This window comes from Tupaia chinensis, unplaced genomic scaffold (assembly GCF_000334495.1).
Source record: "Tupaia chinensis unplaced genomic scaffold, TupChi_1.0 Scaffold000180_1, whole genome shotgun sequence".
Classification (NCBI taxonomy): Eukaryota; Metazoa; Chordata; class Mammalia; order Scandentia; family Tupaiidae; genus Tupaia; species Tupaia belangeri.
The window spans coordinates 3,114,719-3,137,909 of record NW_006159655.1 but is presented as its reverse complement, the minus strand read 5'-3'; positions in this window follow the sequence as shown (position 1 = coordinate 3,137,909).

Sequence of the window (23,191 nt, the reverse complement as noted above, 5' to 3'; positions counted from 1 at the left end):
GAGCTCACTATCTTACAAAACAGATATATTCCATCCTTGGAAAAATTCTTTATATAGAGTGCTTTTTATGATTCTGAATAGAGATTTCCCCATGATATTTCAATTCATTGTACCTTGTTCTACACTTGAAGCTGTACAGTGCCGGTTCAGTCCTTCTTTCTCTAGAGAGGTTTTCATTAACTGTGACTGGTCCCATAATGGCAATATACTTGCTTGAAATGCCCAACAGCTTCTCAAATGAACAAGTAGCTCAAGTTCTGGGGGCACTAGATTGTTGTTCAGATGTTGACTCCAGTACTGAGAAAATCCAGTTTACTGTTCTGGTGTCAAGTTTCAGAGTAAATGAAAGCATACTACTCCTACTAATACTACCACCACCATCACCATAACCACCACCACCACAGCTATTCCACTAACTCTGCCACTTCCACCAATAAAAATAAAAAGCTACAGACAGTAGGTTTTGAGTTAGGTGCTAGTCATCATGTTATGTAATATACAAATTTGCTCATGCAGAGACAGAACCATTATTAATGTCTAGCCTTTATATATATAAATGATCACCAAAACCTACATATTCTGTTTCTTTTATTTATTTTTTAAAGATTATTTATTTAGGGCCACCAGGTGGTGTGGTGGTTAAGATGTTAGACTCTCACATGGCTGAATGCAGTTCAAGTCCTGGACCTGGAGGCTTGAAAATCATGCCAGGCATGTGTACATGCATGCCCCAAATTCTGAGAGAATAATGGAAGAGAAGGGATTGCAGTATGGTTATCCACCCTGGGGGATAATTTCTCACTTTTCCTGTCACTGTTTCTCTCTCGCTGAGTGCTTGCACCCTGTGGCAAAAACCTTAAAAGAAAAAAAAAAGGGGGGATTATTTATTTATTTCTTCAGTGAGAGAAAGAGAAAGACAATACCCCAAAAAGGATCTTGATACCATGATCCATGCCCAGGTTTCAGACACTCCTGGATCATGGACAAGCATGATCCAGTATACTTAGGGACTAATCTGGAATTGAACAAGGAAACTTTTGGTGTGGGATTGTCTCACAAAGCTTTGAGTTTTATTGCAATAACGCCATATAGCTTCCTATTCCTTCTACCTCAAAAAATTTCTCCATGTTGTCCACTTGTTTAAATAATCTCTACCACCAACCTACTTCAGTCCACCTGGACAGCTACAATCATCTTCCATCAAGTTGTCCATATCCATATTTTGCTTTCAGTTAATTTTTCATACTACATCCGATCTCTTTCTTAAAAATAGGCATTTTGAAAAAGCAGTTTTGGGTACAAAAAATTTTTATAGCATGTACAGAGATTTTCTATATACCTCATGTGCCCACACACCCACAGCTTTCTCCACTATCAGTATACCAGCACCACCACCACCAGTGTCTCATTTATTGCAATGGATGAACCTATATCAATGCATTATTATCACTCAGAGTTGATAGTTTATCTTAGGGTTCATTTTTAGTGTGCAGTCAATGAGTTTGAATAAATGCACAGGACATGTTTCCACTATCATAATATCTTACAGAATAGTTTCATGACCCTAAAAATCGCCTGCAATGCTGCCTATCCAGCAACCCTCCAACCCCTGACAGTCACTGATCCTTTTTTTTTTTTTCATAGTTTTGCCCTTTTAAAATATATTAGTTGGAATTACCTACTGTGTAGCCTTGTCAGGCACATATTTTATGATCTCTAAAAGCAGTATTATTTAGTGTCTTTTCTCTGTTTTTAGAGCAACTACAGATGATTTCGTTTCTTTAGACTTGTCATATTTGTTTGTTTCATGTAGTAATATGATTTAAGGTTCTTCTATGTTCTTTATGACTTGATTGCTATTTTCTTCTTAGCCCTGAATAATATTCCATTGTATGTATGTACCACAGTTTATCTATTCACCTACTGAAGAATATCTTGGTTGCTTCCAAGTTTTGGAAATTGTAAGTAAGTATCTTCGTGCAAGGTTTTGTTTGTTTGTTTGTTTTAGAGGGTTTTGCTATAGGGCACGTGCACTCACCAGGAAGACAGAAAAGGACAGAGACAGAAAGTGAAAAATACCCCCCTGCAGTGATGGCCATGCCACAATCCCCTCTCCTCCATTCTCCCCTAGGTACACACCCAGCACAAATGTATACACACCCAGCATGAGTTTAAGCCACCGGATCCAGGACTCAAAGTGTGGTTGGCTACATGGGAGTCCAGCAATATAGCCATTAGGCCAACTGCTGGTCCCTGTACAGGGTTTTGTGTGAACATACATTTTCAACTCATTTGGGAAAATATCAAGGAGTGCGATTACTAGATTGTACAGTAAGAGTATCGATAGTTTTATAAAAAATTGTGTGGAGACCTGATGGTGGTGCAGTGGTGAAATGCAATGCTCTATGAAGCTAACCCACATGAGAGGGTTAAGCCTTTGCATCCAGAAACCACGTTTAGTGTGCCAGGCATGTGCATGCTCATGATCTGGGACTGGCTGAAACTGAGAGAGGAACCTTTTCATATGAGATTGCCTCACATCCCTACTGGTGATGCTGTATCTGTCTCTCTCTACCTCTATCACACATAGAGTAAATAAACAAATAAGTAAACAAACAAACAAAACACCTGACATCAGTGAATGAGTTTCTGTTTTTCCACATTCTCACCAGGATTTGTTGTCTGTGTTTTGGTTATTGTAATAGGTATATGGTGGTATCTCATTATAATTTTAATTTGCATTGCCTAAGGACATATGATGTGGACCATCTTTTCATTAGCTTATCTGGCTCCTGTATATGATTTCTGATGAAGTATCTCTTTAGTCTTAAGCCTATTTTATTTATTTTTCTTTTATTTTCTTATTTTTTTAACATTCAATTACTGTACATCTTAACAGCATACAAAATGGATTTTCCCAGCATGAATACATTGTTCAGTCAAAGATATTACCGTATATATCATTATAACCAGTTAATTTAAGCCTATTTTTAAATCAGGTCTTTAGTTTTCTTACTTGCTGAGTTTTAAGAGTTCTTTGTATATTTGGATAACACTACTTTCTCAGATTTGTGTTTCACAAGTATTTTTTCCTAGTCTGTGGTTGGTCTTATGCTTTTAACATGTCTTTTACAGGGTAATTTTTGTATTTTTATTTTAATAGAGTACAGCTCATCAATAATTTTTTCCATATGTCATATATTTTAGATTGTACTTAAAAGTCATAGTCCCCAGGTCATCTAGATTTTCTCTTATGTTATCTTCAGGGGGGTTTTATCATTTTGAGTTTTACATTTAGCACTTTGGTTCATTTGAGCTAATTTTTTTTTTAGCTAATTTTTGTGAAGTATGTAAAGTTTGTTTTTAGATTTTTTTATGTGTATATGTGTGCGAGAGAGACACACAGAGAGAAAGAAATAGAAACAGCATACCCAACAGAGTCTTGATACTCAATTTACCCTCATCCCCATGCACCCCGCTAAACCCCATGTTCATGGGCACATGCATGTCTTGCATATTCTGGGACATCTCTGGATAGAAACCCAGAATCTCTATGTTTCCTATGTAGGTCAGCCTTGCACAGCATTGTATTGTACCACTGTGCCATCATCCATATCCCCTTTTTCCCAGATTCTTTTATCTGCAAAAAAAAAAATAAATAAATAAAGTAAAATAAAATAGGAGGTGTTGGTTCATCCTATAGTTCTCTGATGTACTGTCTCATGGCACATGCTATAACCCTTCATAGTATGTCCCTACCTAAGGGGAATTAACTCTCTTTTGTTGTTATTGCTTGTTTACTGATTATCCTTCCTACTATACTGTAAGTTTAACCATGAGTCTATTTATCTTGTCTCTTCTTGCATCTTTCTGTACTTAAAGCAATGACCATATTAGTCATGCAACAAATATTTGTTTAAAGAATACTTTTCACACTATCTCTGTGGAAAAGGCATTTATATTATTTTTTCTTCTATGGAAGAGAAAACTAAAGCATAGGGAGAGAGCAGGTAAATGGTTCCTTGCACTGTCAGCACATTAGTTGGCAGACTTGGAAGCCACATCCATGACTCTAATCCACACACCATAAAAACTATACCAGAGAAAAGTCCTTAAGTAGACTGTATGTAGATCCAGGCTTTTTGTGCCCCGCAGAGGATTTTTGACATTGGATTTCTTCATAAATTATGAGAGAACAGAGTATCAACAAATGTCACTAGGTTTTCAAAATGCTCTGGTTTATGCCAGCAGATTGTGCAGTGGTTACATCACTGGACTCCCACATGGCTGACCACAGTTCAAGTCCTGGACCTGGTGGCTTGAAAATCATGCTGGGCACGTGTGTGTGTGCCCAAGATCCAGGAGGAGAATGGAAGAGAAGGGACTGTGGCATGGCTATCTCCCCTAGTGGACACATGCCTTCCCTTTCATTTTCATTTTCACTGTCTCTGCCTCTTACACTCTCCAGCAAGTGGATCTGTCCTAAGGCAAAAACCTCTAAAAAAATGTTCTGGTTTAAGTTTAAGAACCACCTCCATAGAGAATGTTCTTAAACACCTTAAAATGCCATCATTTGTCTTTTACACATGGAAAATGTCAATACTGTACTTGTATACAGAAAAGCTCAATATTACTAAGAAATACCATAATAGTTATGATGTTTTGAGAAAAGTAGTGCAAAGATTATTGCGTTTGCTGAAAAAATTCATCTTAAATACTGCTATAAAATGAGGTGGAATCTCATCTGATTCTTTTTTTTTTTCTTTTTGCTCTGTATCTAATAAAACTTATGAAGATGGCAGTGGTCGGATTTGGCCTGTGTATCACAGTTTGCTAATTCCAGGTAAAGGAATTAGCAAACAAATATATTATTTGTTTACATGACTTAAATACTTTCTTTTTTTAAAAAAAGTTTAGTTAACTCTATTTTCTGTTATTTTTTTTTTTTTTTGTAACTTGACCAGAGAGAGACAGAGAAATAGAAAAAGGAAAAGTGAAAGCAAGTCGCCAGGTCCAGGACTCGCACTACGGGCAGTCATGTGGGAGTCTTAAGGTCTTAACACCATGCCACCTGCCAGCCCCGACTTAAGTACTTTCTTTAAAACAATTAACAAGACATTTCTACCAAACTCTTGTAAAAATAGAATGCACCTTCTATAACTGTGTTTAACACTAGAAAGTATGATATAATTAAAAGAATACTATATCCAGTAGTTTTCAAATATTAGGGATCCCTTGTATGTAAGTCAAGGGACCAGAGGAAATTGAGGGTAGAGAGTTCTGAGTCCTTGATGCTGCTTCAACCAGGAGCCCTTCTTTAATCCATTTTCTCTTTTTGTCCCCCTTAATCAACAGGGAATTGCAAATCAAAACCACAATGAAATATCATTTTACCCCAGTTATTATGTTGTTGGAAAAATCAAGATGCATTTTTATATAGAAAGACATAAAAAATATATCGTGACTTTTCTGACAACCCAATAGAATAGCTATTTTCAAAAAAGACAAAAAAAAATAACATATGTGGTGAAGACATGGAAAAGCGAACCACTTTTACACTGTTAATGGGAATGTAAATTGGTCCAAGCATTATGGAAAACACTATGACGGTTCCTTTCTAAAAATAGGACTGCCATATGATCTAGCAATCCTACTAGGCATATATCCAAAAGAAGTCAGTACATCATAGAGACATGATCTGAAAACTTTTGTAGTGTTTCAAATTAACTGATGGTAACTAGCTACTTAAACCACATCAAGAACTTCAAGAGGAGAATGGAGAGTTTATAAATTTCAGTTTGTTCACTATTCAAACATAAGCTCAGATTTGCATTTGTTATAGAGAATTTACATTTTATGTCAAGAAAGGTCAAAGAAAGTTGTCTCTCCTCAGAAGTTTCAGTGCATAAATGTTTAAGCAGTAGTATTAGTAATTAAGTAATTGCATTAGAATGTTTGGACCCTGGTCTTTTTGTATAAGCTCAAGCAAAAGCCTATCTAGAAAGGAGTTGGTTTAGTGATCATAGTCTATAAACCAAATTCAAAAGCAAATGCCCCTAAGAATCACTGCGTGTCCTGTGGGAAATGGAAGCCAGGCACCTGAATGCTGATTAATTTCTTCTCTCAGATGAGGGTGTGACTTTGTTGATGGTTAAATTAGATCAAGAATCATTATGTTTTATGTGTTAAAATACCTTCAAAAAGAAATGCATATATTGAGAGTGTTTGGTATTTCTGGATAGAAATATAAACCCTAAGAGTGAAAGTTTTGTAGTATCACAAGAATTTCTTAATTCTTGTGACTTTCTTAATTCTTGTGACTTTCTTAATTCTGGCAGTCTCTTACCTGCACTGGGAATGTTCCTTGAATTTTGTCCCAGTAGAACAAAGTCATACTGAGACACGCAGTATTAGCTCCGGCTCTGCGTAGCCTTCTCTTTTTAAAGTTCTGTCAACTTGGTAAATAAACCTGACATTTTATAGAGAGATGTGTGTTACCTCTTTCCACTTACATTTTACCCACCTGAAGCCCTGAAGTGAGACCTTTGTTCATATCTCCTTCACATTTCTTCTAGCTATTGCTCAACAAGTACATACGTAACTGGAGATAGAATTCAGCGCTACACCTTCTATAATCCCAAGCTGGTTTGGTGATCATAGTCTATAAACAAACTGGTTACATGACTGCTTATCTTCCCTGTGGTCTCTAGGATTATTATGTTAGGGACAAGATAGTTTCTAGTGACAGGCTAGTTCCCCAAGTTATATTTTGGAATAAGATTTTTACTTCAGTTAAGAGATCTTGGTTCTAATGTACCGTGTGTCCAGCAACGAGAAAGTTAATATTTACAGCATAGAATGCACTTAACTATCTTTCTGTGTTTAATATGGACTAAAATTCTGCGATTGAGGGTGTTCTCCTGAGGAGAAATGCTGTCTATACCTCTCTATATAATAGTTTACAATTTGGAATATTAATATTTAATGAATGAAGAATATTATTAGAAAAGTTGCAATATGGGGACTTTGAAGGCTTTATGACCTTAACACTTTGGAAATGAACTAGAGGAATCAGATATAGGGTGGAAAGTGCCAGTGTGGGGAGGCAGCAAAATGCTACTGACCAGCAGGAACCAGACAGAGAGGACACCCAAAATAGTAAAAATCTATCTGTATGCATGGCTGGTGAAACACACATCTTCCCAAATGGATTCCAGCTATAACACTACAAATAAGATAGGTATTATATATTTAATGTGTGGAGCATTAAGGCAAATGCTCATCTGAAAGCAGCAAGAGGACCTTGATATTTTTTTTAAAAAGACATGTATCTTAACAATTCATAATCAATCATTAAAATAAAACTATAAATCACTCATTTTTCCATTCATTTTCTTTTGGGAAGATAACTACCATTGGCTTCTCTAACATAGTTTGTTGACTATTAGATCAATCTTCTTGTTAAGCTTTTCCTCTTAAATAGGATTATAGAATTAATATTTTGCTAAACACAAGAAAATGAAACAATGTCCAAATATCTATCTTTATAGTGGACTCAAAACATAGCAGTAACATACTTCAAAACATCCTTGAGTTACCCAAGATTGTACATTTTGATTTGCTATGCTGTTCTTGTGTTACTGATATTTTTGCTATCCAGACTGAATCTGTGCCTCCCGGGTTGCAACTCTTACCAGCCCAAATAAATTCTTGCTTTATTAAATGGTGTGTCCTAAAGCATTGGACACAATCCTATCAAATTCTTTCAGACAGTGCTATTGGCTAGACCATCATGAGCCGAAATGTGCACATTCCATTTAATGTTGATAGGTATTCTGACACCTTCCAAAATATTTCTGAAACATAAAGTAAAGAAGGAGGAAAGAAAAGGAGAAGGAAAGGAAGGAAGGAAAGTTTGCATTTTGTGGTTAATTGAATTGAGAAATGCTGGGTTAAACAAAGCTAATGATATTTCTTTTAATGAAAGGGAGGTATTACTCCAGATCGCCTGGACTTTTTATTATGCTACATGAAATGCAACGCTCAAAGAAAAGGAGACAGTAGGAGCAGCATTTATTATGTTTGACTACAGAACACAGTTTGTTGGAATACTTGTCAATTACTATTTAAGAGCTTGCAGACAGAGTTGGCAAATAATCCTAAAGTCTTTTCTTCACTATTCACTCAGTTAATCACCAAATCTTGCCAACTCTACCATCTAAGTATTTTTCTTACTTATTTTTTTCATTTCATTCCTTACTACTTCCACTAATTTCCCAGGACCATCATAATAGAGTACCCTATGCTGGGTGGATTAAGGAATAGAAATACAATTCTGGAGGCTAGAAGTATCTTTTAGTATTTAGATAGTAAAAGAGAGATACTATCAAAAGAGATAATATCAAAAGTGACATAATCTGAATACATTCTAACTCTCGTTCAGCAAATCCCTTTTTAATCTTATTCTTAGCTATTTTCAAATTTGACATGAGTTATTCTATGGACTACAGGAAAAGTTGGAAGCAACCTCAACTCAGTCTGTATATTGCTGTAGTTTATTTTCTCATTCATCAATACTGATTGCACCAACGTGTGGTATGTTCACAGTTCCTATTGAGTTCGGCAAACATCCATAGAACATATATGCTTCCAGGACCCAGCATCTCAAAATGAGTAAGACAGGAATGTATGTCCTCTAGAAGCTGAAGTCTGTTAGTGGATGCTGATATATGTGAAAATGAATTACAGTTCAATGTGAAGAACATAGATAATGGTCATTTTGGCAACTCTCTGGTAAATCAAATGTTTTAAAGAAAAGTTTTGCATGAGCAGTTAATAAACCTTCCTACTGTCTCTTTCTTAAACTATCTTTTTTTTTTTTTAGACCATCTTCCCATGTTGTTGGTTACTTACTAAGTCTCTCATAAACAATGGGAAGATAGCACCAAAGATTATGTCTTTTTACTCAGTTACTGTACAACATTCAAAGACCCCTGATATCTAGGAATGAGCATGTTGCTCACATCTGTTAGTTACGTTTTCTTGGTCTTTTGTTTGGTATCTCATCTTTGGCCAATACCATTTTCTTTTAACCTTCACTACTATGAGATAGATGCATAATTTTTTAAATTATGTACTTTCTTTTTGGCACCATGTTCCTTTTTTATTTTGTTAAGCCTATGACCACCTACCTTTCTTTAATTTTTCGTGTGTCTTTTATTATTTATTTATTCATTCATTCATTTCATTATTTTTACATTCAATCACTGTGCATCATTACAGTATGCAAAATGAATTTCCCACCATAAACACGCTGTGTATTTAACTTGCTCATTGATTTCCATTACTTTTTTTGCTTGAGCTTCAGCTGAAATTTCTTTTCTTTCTAGCTATAAATTCCCTGCCTTAATAAACATCTGATAAAAGGCCAACATGTGGCATGGTAGTTCAGATGCTGAACCCCTAGGTCAGTCCCAGACATAGGGGTTTGACAATTTTTTGCAGGAATGTATGTATACGTCATCAAAATCCCAGGAGGAGGATGAAGGAGAAGGGACTGTGGTAAAGACATCCCCCCAGGTAACGATTTCTCATTTTCCCTCTCTCTGTCTTTCTTTCTTTGTCTCTCTGTCTTTCTTTGTCTCTCTGTTTTTCTTTGTCTCCAGTGGGTGTACATGCCCTATGGAAAAATAAATAAATAAATAAATAAGTAAAATCCGATACTAGATATATTAATTTTAGACTTCATTGCCATTGGCATTAACTTGTTTTAACATTTTCTGACATCTTTAAGGAAGCCAAACTGTCGTTATTTCTCATGTAGCTTTTAATATTACAGGAATTTTCTCAAGTTTACTATGTTGCTGTCATTTTCTTTTCCCCTATAGGATGTGTCTGCTCTCTGGAGAGAGACAAAGAGAGACAGAGAGAAGAAAAGGGAAAAATTATCCCCCAAGGGGGATGGCCTTGCCAAAATCCCTTCTCCTCTATTCTCCTCTCAGGATTCTGGGCACGTATGCACACTCACCTGGTTGTGTTTTTCGAGTTGCTCAGTCTGGAACTTGAATCAAGCAGTCAACCGCGTGAGGCCCAGCTGCCTTATCCTTCAGATCACCTGCTAGCCCTTGCTATCATTTTTTTTTTTTTCTGGAAAAGTAATCAGACTATGCAATAATTTGCACTCCTTGTTTCTCTTGGCTGCTAGGTTCACCCTACCCTGGTTGATTCAAGAGGACCTGGGATCCCTTCCTTGTCACTCATAGAAGTCGCTTTTCTAAATCTCATTTTTTTAGGTTTATGTCCACTTGCTGCGGCTTATGTGGTGTATTGACAACAATATGAAGAAGAGAATCAGGAGGTTGTGCTAGTTTAAGAATTTGAATAAATAATATAATCTTTAAGACTTCAGATTATTCATCTCTCAAATAAAAAGCTTTGGCTACGATAATCAATAGGCTTCTTCAATATGCTAATAAAGAATAAAAAGTAACATATCTATGATGCTTTGTTACAGCATCTTTTTCAATTCTTACAACAATCCTGTAAGGGTGCCCCTTGTGTTTTATATATATATATATATATATCACATGCGCCCAGTGTGAGTTTAAGCCACCGGGTCCGGGATGTGAACCGCAGTCGACTGTATGGGAGTTCAGTGACATAGCCATTATGCTAACTGCTAGTCCCAATTTTTAGACTACTTATCTATTTGTTTGTTTATTTTTTTAATTTGACCAGAGAGGGACAGACTGAGAGAGAGAGAAAGTGAGCAATCTGCCAGGTCTGGGACTCAAACTGTGGTTGACCATGTAATAGTCTAGTGTCCTTAACCACCACGCCACCTGCCGGCCCCTAGACTACTTTTTTCTTATGTAAAGGCAGATGCTGTCCATAGTAAAATATTTCAAAAAAGCAAATAAGTAAACAAACAAAACACAATTGAAATTACCCACATTTTCATCATGAAGAGATGAAAGCTCAAGATTTTAATTTGCTCTGAGTCCACATTTACCTACCTTGTACAACTAGTCTCTAGGTAGGTTTTCTTATATTCTATATTCATTTCTCTCTGTCTGCCAGTCTGATAGTCTCTTTAAAAGAATATCATCTACCAGCAGATGGTGAAATGGCTACGTCACTGGACTCCTATGTAGTCAACCACGGTTTGAGTCCTGGATCCAGTGACTTGAACTCACGCCAGGTGTGTGTGCATGTGTGCCCAAGACCCCAAGAAGATGATGGAAGAGAAGGGGTTGCGGCGTGGCTGGGGGGATGATTTCTTGGTTTCTGTCTCTCTGTCTTTCGGTCGAGCGCACATGCCCTATAGCAAAAAACTCTCAAAAAAATAAAACAAAAAACAAAAACAAAAACAAACAAAAAAAAACAGCTATATTTGGGAGACCTCTTAGTCTGCTGAGCTCCAAACTATTAGAGTCTTGTGTTCTCTGCCCCAGTCACTCTCATTTCCAATGATGCTAACATTTTTCCATATGTACCATTTACACTGGAGCTCATTTAAGCCTTTTAATGATCCTGGGAAACAGGGTAGGGGTAGTATTGACACATGACTGCTATTGACTAGCATCTTTAAAGATGAGCGCTAATTGATTTTTTTCAAAGGCCATTTCAAATACAAGAATTGTTATTGGAATTTCCCACATTATCAACATGTTGCATTCATCTGCAGTCAATTATTTGCTCTTATTTATTGATGAGGTTGAGGTTCAGAGATATTAATTGCATTCCTGGAGTCAATTAAAAATATCCAAGACTAGACCCAGGCTAGCCCTCTTAAATTACAGTTTCCTAATTTTAAAAGACATAAAGTACTTTCTTGTAGAATAATATAGGTGAGACAGTAAAACAGAAGATAAATGTTTTACATGCTATTTCCACCAAGAAAATTGACAACTAGTAGATGCTTGGCAAACATTCCCATGGTTTTTAGTATCTCAGTTTAAATGTCAAAGTATCAATATGTGGTTAGAAATACATTTGAAAATGTTGAGCCTCAACATTACAGAATTTCACAAAGAAATATAATGGAGACTTCTCAAAAGGTAGCATGTTCGGGGAAAAATAAAAAATTGTATTATTTCCATTTGTTTAACCTACTTTTCATTCTACTTACATCACATCAGGAATATGAAACAATTCTGACTTTTCCAAACATACAACAAATATTCCTCCTAAGTGACTACTGCCCTAAAATCCTCTGTGCTTCACCTGTTCATCCCTTCTTTTCTCTACCTGAGTCCTGGGCATCTACCAATACAGCTTTATCTTTTCCAGGATATAATACAGTTGAAATCACATATGAAAAGAAAAGTAGCCATTTCAGATTGGCTTATTTCACTTAGCAATACATACTTACATTTTCTCTATGACTAGTCACATCTCGATAGCTATTTTTTAAAATCTTGGCTAATACTCAATGGATATTACCACAGTTTATTCATTCATCTATTGAAGAACATCTTGGTTGCTTCCAACTTTCAGCAATTATGACTAATGCTGCTATTAACATTCATGAGCAGGTTTTTGTGTGAATATAATTTTTTCTACTCAATCGTGTAAATACAATCCGATGGATCATATAGTAAGAGCATGTTTTAAAAGCAGCTACAAACTGCCCTCCAAAGTAGCTGCACCATTTTGCATTCCTACCAGCAATGTGAGAGAGTTCCTACTGCTCCACATCCTCACTAGCAGTTGGTGGTATTGGTGTTGTCTATTTTAGCCATTCTAATAGGTATGTATTGTTGGTTTACTTCACTGCCATTTTAATAGGAGAAAACACTTTAATTGAATAAATTCATATTTGTAGATAGAAGATATTATTCAACAGACTTGTGACAGAAACACATTGGAGGTGATAAGCATTCTTAAATCATGAAATAATATCTCTAGATGCTAAAAACTAGTAGTGATCTTCAAAATGATATGACTTAAGGTCTCAGATATCTAGGGAAAACAAATAGGGTTGCTAAGATAACTGAATATACTTACAATGTGTACACAATGAATATGAAGATGACCTGACCTATTCTCACCACTGAACACCAAGGTGAATTTTAGTAGAGAGATAAAAAAGAATATATTTTAATGAAAATAAAGTACCCAAAAGCTGATAATTTTTTAGCTTAATAAGTAAAAGGAGAATTTTTTGTTTGTTTGTTTGTTTTTTAAGCGCTGTGGTTAAACTCTGCAGGCATGCCCACAGGAAAAAGGGCAAAGAATGGAAAATATATAATGAAAATGAAAATTAAAACATAATACCTATGGGCTCCAACAAAACAGAAGGATTATTTCACTATTCTGCATTAAACAAAACATTTAACAAATGTTTTGAAATACTGTAATCTTAGGAGGGAAGCCTTTGTAAAAGTCTTTGTGCCTTATACCATATCTCGATTTACACAGAATTGAGGAAAGTTATGTGGTACATTAACAGAGTGGATCAGGGCAAAGGCTGGTGGAGGCCAAAGGCTTATTTCCTAAGCAGTAGAAAAAATTTAACTCTTAGGAAAAGAGAGATAAAAATAGATGACCTCAGCATCCCGACAATTAATTGAATCAAATCAATCCATTTCTTTCACCCTTTGTCCTCTAGAAGACATTCTAATTGGGTCTCAAAATAGTTTCTCTCTGTCCTTTCATTGCCATTTCCTTCCCAAATCAATGCAAGCACTTCCCCTGTTAAACATGGTAACTAGAGAATCTCCAATCTAGGAAAATTTATCATTGATGGCAGAGGAGATTTTTGCAAGTGGGGCTTATATCATTCACTCATTTGTTCAACTCATACTTCCTGAATGTCTACTATATCCCACAGACCATTCACAGATACAGAGGTGAATATGAAAGTTTCTGTTTTTATATATAAACCTCAAAATAAATTAGGTGCAGAGAACATGCATGATAGAAGAGATAGATATGAGGAAAAAGTCTGGAGAGAGGGATGAGGCTCACACACAGCACTCTCCACTTGCCTAGAAATATCCCCAAAAAGATGTTCTGGGGGTGGAGGATTGTCGTATGTGATTCTACATAGTCTGCGTTTCCGGGAAATTTTTGAGTTAACAGCTATTGGGTGTGCTCTATCAGTAAGAGAGGAGTAGTGATCAATCCTACAACTGACAAGAAAGACATGTGTCTCCTGCCCCAGGTAGATACCAGAGTAATATCAACATATGTGGCAAAAGAAAGAAAAAATGATTCAAGTGTTCACATGGGAAAAAGACAGAGAGCCTGATATGCCTCTCCCTGTTCTAGAAAGGAGCCTTATTATCTGTCTGTTGGTTAAAACATCGTAAGCCAATTTTCTCATTCAGATCTTGGAAATGCCATTTGTGGATTTAAATAAAGACTGCCATACTCAGATGCAGTATTTATTTATTTGCACTTCAATTTAAATTATTCACAAGTAGAGGTAGACCTGCCTTAACTTTAAAGTCAATATTTCTCTCAACTATTACTGAATTTTCTAGGCTTTGGCTGCCAACGTGAGACAGGTGATTAAAAAGTCAGATGGCAGGGGAGGAAACAGAGTAGACTGCACTGTCTCAGAGGTGACAGAGAAGTACACAGAGTGTGCTTAGAACAGGCAGTAAATTGCTGTAGTTGTGGTGAGCTATGAGGAAAAGCTGAAAGTTAAAGGATCTTCAGGCTGTTGGAAGTCTCTGGGATAAAATAAGGCAATGTGTAAAACTGTGGGATTCATAACTCTAGTTCGAAACTAAATGCCAAGAGAAAGAGGAGAAACCTTCCAAATATGGTTAATGTTTGAGGGATTGTTGTAATACATCATCCAACAAGATGCCATATAGGTCAGCATGTCAGATTGGTAACACCTGAAACCAGTTGGTGCAGAAGAAGTTTACAGCCAAGTATTAGTGAACAAATCTGGACTCTGCCACTCTCTCCAGGACCCATCTAGATTAGTGCTTTCGTGAAGCGAATTATAGAAGGGAAGGAGAGAAATACACCCTTGAGACAATACTGGAGTTTGGGAAACAAAACTGATAAGCAGAGTTCAGACACAAATTATCAGAAGAAATGTGAGGAGCTGGAAATAAGGTAGGTTGCCTCTGCTTTCTAATGTCAGACACAGGACAGCCCCATTGTCAACGACAGGGCTAGAGAGAGGTGAGTGAAGACAGCCTTCAAGTAGCAAGTATAACTTCAAAATTTGATTGAGAGCTATTTACCTTAAGATACATTTACCTTTGTGTTTTATTTCTTAAAAAGTCTTCCAAAGTCTTTGCCCATCCAAGGATCACTTAAATACATACATATTTTTCCCCATATTCTTCTTCTTTATTTTTTCTTTTACATTTAACTCTTTACATTAATGCAGACTATAAAGTGAACCTTGGACTTGATTATTATTCCTCCTAGGGCTGTGTTTCAAAGTATTTATCCTGTTTCATCCTATGCCACATCTTGTACCAACTCTATGCTATTTTATTTATGGCAGTTAAATATATTTTCTGGACAGTTTACCATCCTGACATTTCTGTTTGAGATTGTTTCGTTTCATTTTAAGAGAGCTTTTTGCTACAGGGCATGGGTGATTGCCAGAGAGACGGAGAGACAGAAAGCGAGAAATCACCCCCTGGGGAATGGACACACCGCAGTCCCTTCTCCTCCCTCCTGTTTTCGGGACTTAGGGCACACACACTGTGGTCCAATATGTGGGACTCCAGCAATGTAAACATTATGCCATCTATTGGTCCCATGAGACATTTTTAAGCCATGGTTATACTTATTTTTTCAAATAAACTTTAAAATCATTTTAGTCAAGTCCACAAATATACTATCATGGTCAAATTAAACCATTACATTAACTTTGTAAATTGACTTTTCAATAATATTTCATTCTTTTTGGAAATGGTGAAAATGTGTATATTAATGTATTTCATCTCCCTTTGAATCTTTTGATCAAGTTCTATAGTTTTTTCATAGATATTTTAAACTTTTTTGGCCATTTGTAGGTATTTCTTTTTCTTTTCTCTTTCTTCTTTCTTTCTTTTTATTTTATTTTATTTTATTTTATTTTTTTTGCTTCTGTAAATGGTTTTTCTCTTGTTCTCTCTCTCTCTTTTTTCTTTTTTTCAAACCTGCTAAAGGGTGCATGGGTGCATGTGTTCACTAGGGAGAGACTGTGGGTGGGATAGGGAGTGGTGAGAAAGCATCTCCCTTGGGGAATGGCCTTGCTGTAATCCTTTCTCCTACATTTTCCTTTTGGGATTTTGAGCATGCACATACGCACGGGTCCAGCATGTTGTTCAAGCCAGCAGATCTGGGACTTGAAAAGCACAGTTGGCCATGCTAATTTAACCACCATGCCACCAGCTGGCCCCTCTTGTTTTATTTTCTCATTAATTTATCAATACAGAAATCCGGTGATTGCAATGTGATATATAATAATTTACTAAACTAGTTCATTCTAAGAGTTTTTGTTTTTATCTTTATTATTTAAAAAATATTTTATTTAAGTTTACTTATTATTGTTATTATTATTATTTTGACTAGAAGAGAGAGAGAGAGAAAGTGAGAAAGCAAGCTGCCAGATCCAGGACTCTAACCATGGTCAGCCATATGGTAGTCCAATGCCTTTAATCACCTACCACCTGCCAGCCCCTCTTTATTATTATTATTTTATTATTATTATTTTAATTTGCCAGAGAGCATGTGTGCTCACCAAAAAGAAAAAGAAAAGGGAGAAATCACCCCCTAATAGAGTGTGGTCACATTGTAATCCCTAGTCCTCCATTTCTGCATCCTGTAAGGATTCTGAGCATGTATATACACACATCTAGCATGCTTTTCAAGTTACTGGGGCTGGTATTCAAATTGGTTAGACATGTGGGATCACTGGCAGCTTTGACCACTACATTATAGGGCTGGTCAGATAGTTCTAGGAGTTTTTAAAATTGATCTTTGAATTTTCAATATACAAAATCTTATGTTACGCAAACAGTAATAATTTATCACCATATAATTAGTGAGATCCTTATCCTTCATTTTCCTGGGATTTTGGGCATGTATATACATGCACCTGGTGTGAGTTTTTTAAGCTGCTGGATCTGGGACTCGAACTGTAGTCTACTATGTGGGAGTTCAGCGATGTAACCATTACACCATCTGCTGCCTGGTTCTGCTTTTTAAAGTACATTTTTTTTCTTTTATTTAAAAAAATTACTTTTTGAGTTGCCGATACTCAAGGTTTCTGCTCAAGAAGCAATAAAGACAATGATTCTGCTATTTAGTGAAATAAGGTAAATTTTGTATCTCTTATGATCAATAACATTTCATCCAAATGAGACATTGGAATTTTTGTGAAGAGTTTTGTAAAGAACTGTAAGTGGTTAAGTTTCTAACATATAAATTGAAAACTGAGGATATTTTCAAAATTACTCTTAGTTTTGTATATTTAAAATAGGAACAACCTTCATGAAAAGAGAAAAAACAGTGGTGATGATCAAAAAAAAGCAAAGAATAAATGTTGGCAAGGTTGCAGAGAAAAGGGAACTCTCACACATTGCTGGTGGGGATGTATATTGTTAGGACAGCCACTGTGGAAAATGATAAGATTTCTCAAAAATCTAAAAATAGAACTACTGTATGACTCAGTAATCCCACTCTTGAGTATTCTAAAAGACAAGAAATCCCTCTATTGGAGAGATATCAGCATATCCATGTTTATTGCAACATTATTCATGATAGCTAAGATATGAAATGAACCTAAGTGCCCAACATGGGTGACTGGATTAAGAAAATATGACACACCTACAGAGTAGAATACTACTCAACCATAGGGAACAGCAATGTCTTATTTGAAGAAAGTTATTTGACCTAGAAGATACAATGCTATATGAAATAAGCCAGGTTATGAAAGACATCTGCTCTATGTCCCCACTCAAAGACCAAAACTGAAGTCTGCAAAAGCATAAAAGTAGAGATAATAATAATAGATACCAGAAGCTGTATGAGGTGGAGCAGAGGTCAGTTTTGGAGAAATGATCAATAGACACAACAGTCTATGAAAACAAGTGAAATAGGAGGCTAGAATCATGGTCTGCTGTTAAAGCAGAGGAATTCTGCATGGCTATGTGGTTTGAGTCCTAGACCTGGCAACTTGAGAAAATGCCAGGAATGTGTGTGTGCATGCTCCTGAAAGAGCCAAGATAGGAAGAAGGGATTGAGGAGTGATCATTCCCCATGGGAGGTATTTCCTTGCATTCCCTCTTTGTCTCTCCCTGGTGAGTGCATCCACTTTCTGGTAAATTAAGAAAAAAGGCAAAAAGAAAAAAAATGGAATAGGTTATGGAAGGGTGTACCACAGCAAATTAAAAGGGCATCATCGATAATTCAATATTGTCTTCCAAAAAAATTAGTAGAAGTATTATTGAATACGTACAGCATAATGTTATGCTCATTGTTGAATAAGATGAATGCGTGTATATCTTTGATTTATTACACACTGTATGCATGCTTTTAAAAACCTTACTGTACTCCACAGAGATGTATAATGAGTATGTATAAAACAGAAATCATGATTTATAAGTTAAACAAAATAAAACAGGGAGCTGAATGTTTTAGAGATGTATTCCAGAGACAGGTTTGAAGCTGACTTTGGTATATATTAATGGACAAGTTAGCCAGTCAACCAGCAAGTTTGTAATTTACCCCCACTATATATTCTGAGGAGTTTGCAGATAGTTGTCTCCCTTGTGTTTAGCCTGTTTCTGTAAGGACTCCTTCCCTCCTTTGCTGATTTAGTTTCCTTTATCCATCCTTTGAACATCAGTTTCCTTCTGGCTCATCCTTGGCCTTGATCTCACTCTACACTCTCCTTTCCATGACTCTGGCAAACATCTCTATGTAGTTGACTTCTACAATGTCTGACTTTAGTCCTGACAGCTGTATAGTCTGATCTCAGTAACTAAAAATCAAATCTTCTACTGAGTATCTCCATTTACATATCCTTCAGGGATATCTCACTGAATGCATTTCTAATTTATCATCTTTTCTGACTCCTAGAATTTCTGCCCTACATTTACTTAAATACCCATGCTTAAAAATCAAGTGTTACCCTAGTCCTTCCTATCACCCAATTCTCATATCCAATTTGTGAGAAATACTTGTTGGCCTTTGCTGATCCAATGTACTCAACACTTTTTATGCACTCCTTTCTACTGTATCACCGTTGCTATTACCTTCAGTCTACAACTTAAGTCACCTGAATTACCACCATCAAAATTTCAATGTTTTTTATTAGCTTTTTTTACCTGCAGTCTCCCTGTCTATGTAATAATTTCTCTATATTTCCTTAATTTTGCTTTGGCTGTTAAAATGAGTAAGTAGCTGTTCCACTTAGATTGCTTAATGAGACCTGTTGGCTCATTAGATGGTGCATAGTTCCTATTGCTTTTATTCTTTCTTTAAACCTATATCTTTTTAAGGCAGATAACATGGAAACTTTCTATTATCCAGAGGTCCCATGGGCCCTCAGGTTTCTTTGCTTTGCTTTTGTATATTCTGGTCTCTCTCCCCAAAACACTTTCCTGTACCTCTCTCACTCACCCAATCTTATTCTTTTTATTAAGTTTCTTTCTTTATTTTTTTCTAAGGGGGCTCAGCATATAACAGCCCCTCAACAGGGTCTTAATGTCACAATCTATTTTCAGTCACAGCCAGCCAAAATCACTGGCATGTAAATGCCCAGCATGTACAGAGAAACCTTAAGACCTGGGACCTTCTCATATGGCCTCAGTATGGCAGAATGCTGTTTTTCCACTGTACCATTATACCTGACATACCTACCTGATCTTTTAAAATTCAGTCCAGTTTTCTCCTGTCCTAAGAACAGTTCTCTAACTTGTGTTGATTTTAAAAACATGTCTGAACAAAAGCATTGAAAATAGTTATGTACACTGGAGACAGTGTGGAAAGAGGGTGAGAGAGAGGACTAGTGTAGGGCAAAAAAGGAAATTTGGAGAAAAAATAGAGAGGTAAGACATTTTTGGGACACAGAAATGGTTTATTATCTGTTGATGATAATGTGTATAATATTCTCAACTGAACTGGTCTGAGGAGTATTTCATGTTGAGTAAATTCTCTTTACAAGCTAAATGATGTATAGCAATTGAATGTAGAAAAAGTAATAAATATGTCTTCTAATTCTTTAATACTTCCTTGAAGAGATGAAGCGAATTCTTCCCCTCCTTCTAAAGTGTGAGCTGGTGTTAGGCACTCGCTTCTAATAGATATAATATGACAGAAATGATGGCATGCCCCTTCCAAGAGATGGTTTAAAAAGACTGCAAAAGGGACAATAATTAGAGTGAATAATCAACTCTTGGAATGGGAGACGATATTTGCCAACTATGCCGCCAATAAGGGACTGATAAGCAGAATACACAGGGAACTCAAGGGATTTACCCCCTCTCAAAATTGATTAACCCAGTTAAAAGATGGGCAAATAAGCTGAATATACAATTCTCTAAGGAAGACACACAAACAGCAAAAAGTATATGAAAAAAATTCTGAACATCTCTTATCATAGGAGAAATGCCAATCAAAACCACAGTGAGATACCACATAATCCCAGTCAGAATTGCTAAGATTAAAGATATAAAAAATGTTAAGTGCTGATGAGGCTGTGGTGAAAAGGGAACTCTCCTACACTGTTGGTGGGAATGTAAATTAGTACAGTTACTGTGGTGAACAATATGGAGGTTCCTCAAAGACCTACAAATAGAACTACCATATAATTCAGCAATTATACTCCAGTGAATCTAGCCAATGGACAGACATACACTCAGTCAGAAAAGCACTTGCACATCTGTATTTATTGCAGCATCATTCACAACTGCTAAGACATGGAACCAAGCCAAATATCCACAAACAGATAAATGAATTGAAAAAGTGTGGCACACATACACTACGAAATACTACTTAGCCATACAACACAATAAGACTCTGGCATTTGATAGAAAGTGGACAAATATAGAAAATTTACTGCTGAGTGAAGCTAGCCAGACTATGAAAGAGAGACAGCGTACATCCCTATTTAACATATACTGAATGTCCACACTCTACTGAAGAAACTGAAAGACTGGAAGATAAAAAGTTATGGAGAATAACTGTGGATACTAGAGACAGTGTGAGAAGAGGGTGGGAAATGGGGGAGAGTGAGAGGAAGGGAATCAAGAGGAAAAATAAAGAAGCAAAATGTTTAAGAAAAATTAATGGAAATTTAAGGAAAATTAAGTATTGATAATAACTTGTATGATAATATTTTTAAGTGGACTAATAAACAGTGTATTCTTTCTGGGAAAATTCATTTTATAAGCTGTAATGATATACAATGATTGAATGTATAAATAAATAATAAAAAATAAATAAAATGATATATGTCTCTCTCTCTCTATTTATCTATATATATATCTGCAGCTTCTTTGATTGTGGTCCCTTTCTCTCAGATAACTTTTTCTGGGGAAAGCCAGCTATCATGGCAGAAGCCCATCTGGCAGACTATGGTAAGAACAATGTAGAGAAGACTAGTTTTTCTTTGGCCAACAGCCAATGAGAAACTGAAGTCAGCTAACAACCATATGAATGAAATTGGAAACCAATCATCGCCCAGTTGGGCTTTCAGAGATTTTACCTCCACCAAGCTAACAGCTTGACTGAAACCTCATGAGAGCCAGAACCATGTAGCTAAGTCATTTCCAGACTCCTGGCCTTCAGAAACTGATATAATAAATATTTGTATTGAACTGCTCACTTCTGGAATCAATTCTTAATCCATTTCTTACCTCTGCATTCTTTTTTAAAAATAATTATTTATTTAATGTTATTATTATCACTATTTTTCAATCTGCTATAGGGCACTCACATGTACCAGAGAGAAAGGAAGAGAGAAAAGGAAAGTGATAAAACAAGCTGCCAATTCTGGGACTTAAACCGTGGTTGACCATGTGGGAGTCCAGCACCTTAACCACCATACCATCTGCTAGATCTCACCTCTACATTTTTAACAACCTATTTTACCTGTTTGTGAACATACATTACACTGCTGAAATTGTATGTTAATTTGCTTAAAGTGTGAATTTCTTGAGAGCAAGAGATATGCTTCTAAATATATATGAATACATAAGGGAATATAGCAAATGCCTCCCACTCTGAATAAACCTACATTTTGTTGAGATGTAGCTACACATGGAGTAAGAGCAAACAATGCTCCTTGGGGGTGACAATGGTGCTTGAAAAAAGTTTTAGTAAACGAAGGAAGGAAAGGTATTTTAAAGGCATCTTATCAAAGGCATGATAGGATGAAGTATCCATCAAAATATTTAAGGATCAATCATACTCAGATAACAAGAAACAAGAAGGCTCATGTGCATTTAAGCATGTTGAATAAATTAGGGCTGGGACAAGATAATGGAAAACTTAAAAGAAAAGGGAAACATTAGGACCCTGTGATGGTTACTTTTATGTGTCAACTTGACAGGATCATAGGGTGCCCAGATGTTTGTTCAAACATTATTTTAGGTGTTTCTGTGAGGCGTTTGGGGACAAGATTAACATTTGGATTGATAGGCTGAGAAAAGCAGATCCTCCTCCTGATGTTGGGGAACTTCAGTCAATCAGTTGAAGCCCTGAACTGAACACAAAGGCTGACTCTTCCCTAAGTAAGGGAGGATTCCTCCTCCCAGACTACTGTCCAGATGAGACAACATATTTTTTCCTGTCTTTGGACTTGAACTAAAACATAGGCTTTTCCTTGATCTCAAGCCTACCAACCTTTGCAGTGGAACTAAACCATCAATTATCCTGGGTCTCCGGCTTGTCTAGTCACTCTAAGGATCTCGGCACTCGGCAGGTTCCATAATTGTATCAGCTATTTCCTTATAATGTCTATATCCATATTTCCTATTTGGTTCTGTTCCTTACTAATATAAATTCCTATTTGGTTCTAGAGAATCCTTACTAACACAAGTTACCTTTCTTCCCAAAGAAAAGAGAAGTAGGTCATCAGGGGTGAGGAGTGGGGGAAGCAAAACCTTTAATGGACACAAAAATGAAAAATTATCTGTTAAGGATAATGTGTATGGTAATATCTTTGACTGGACTAATATGCAGTGTATTGTGTATTCATGCTGGGAAAATAATTGTGTAT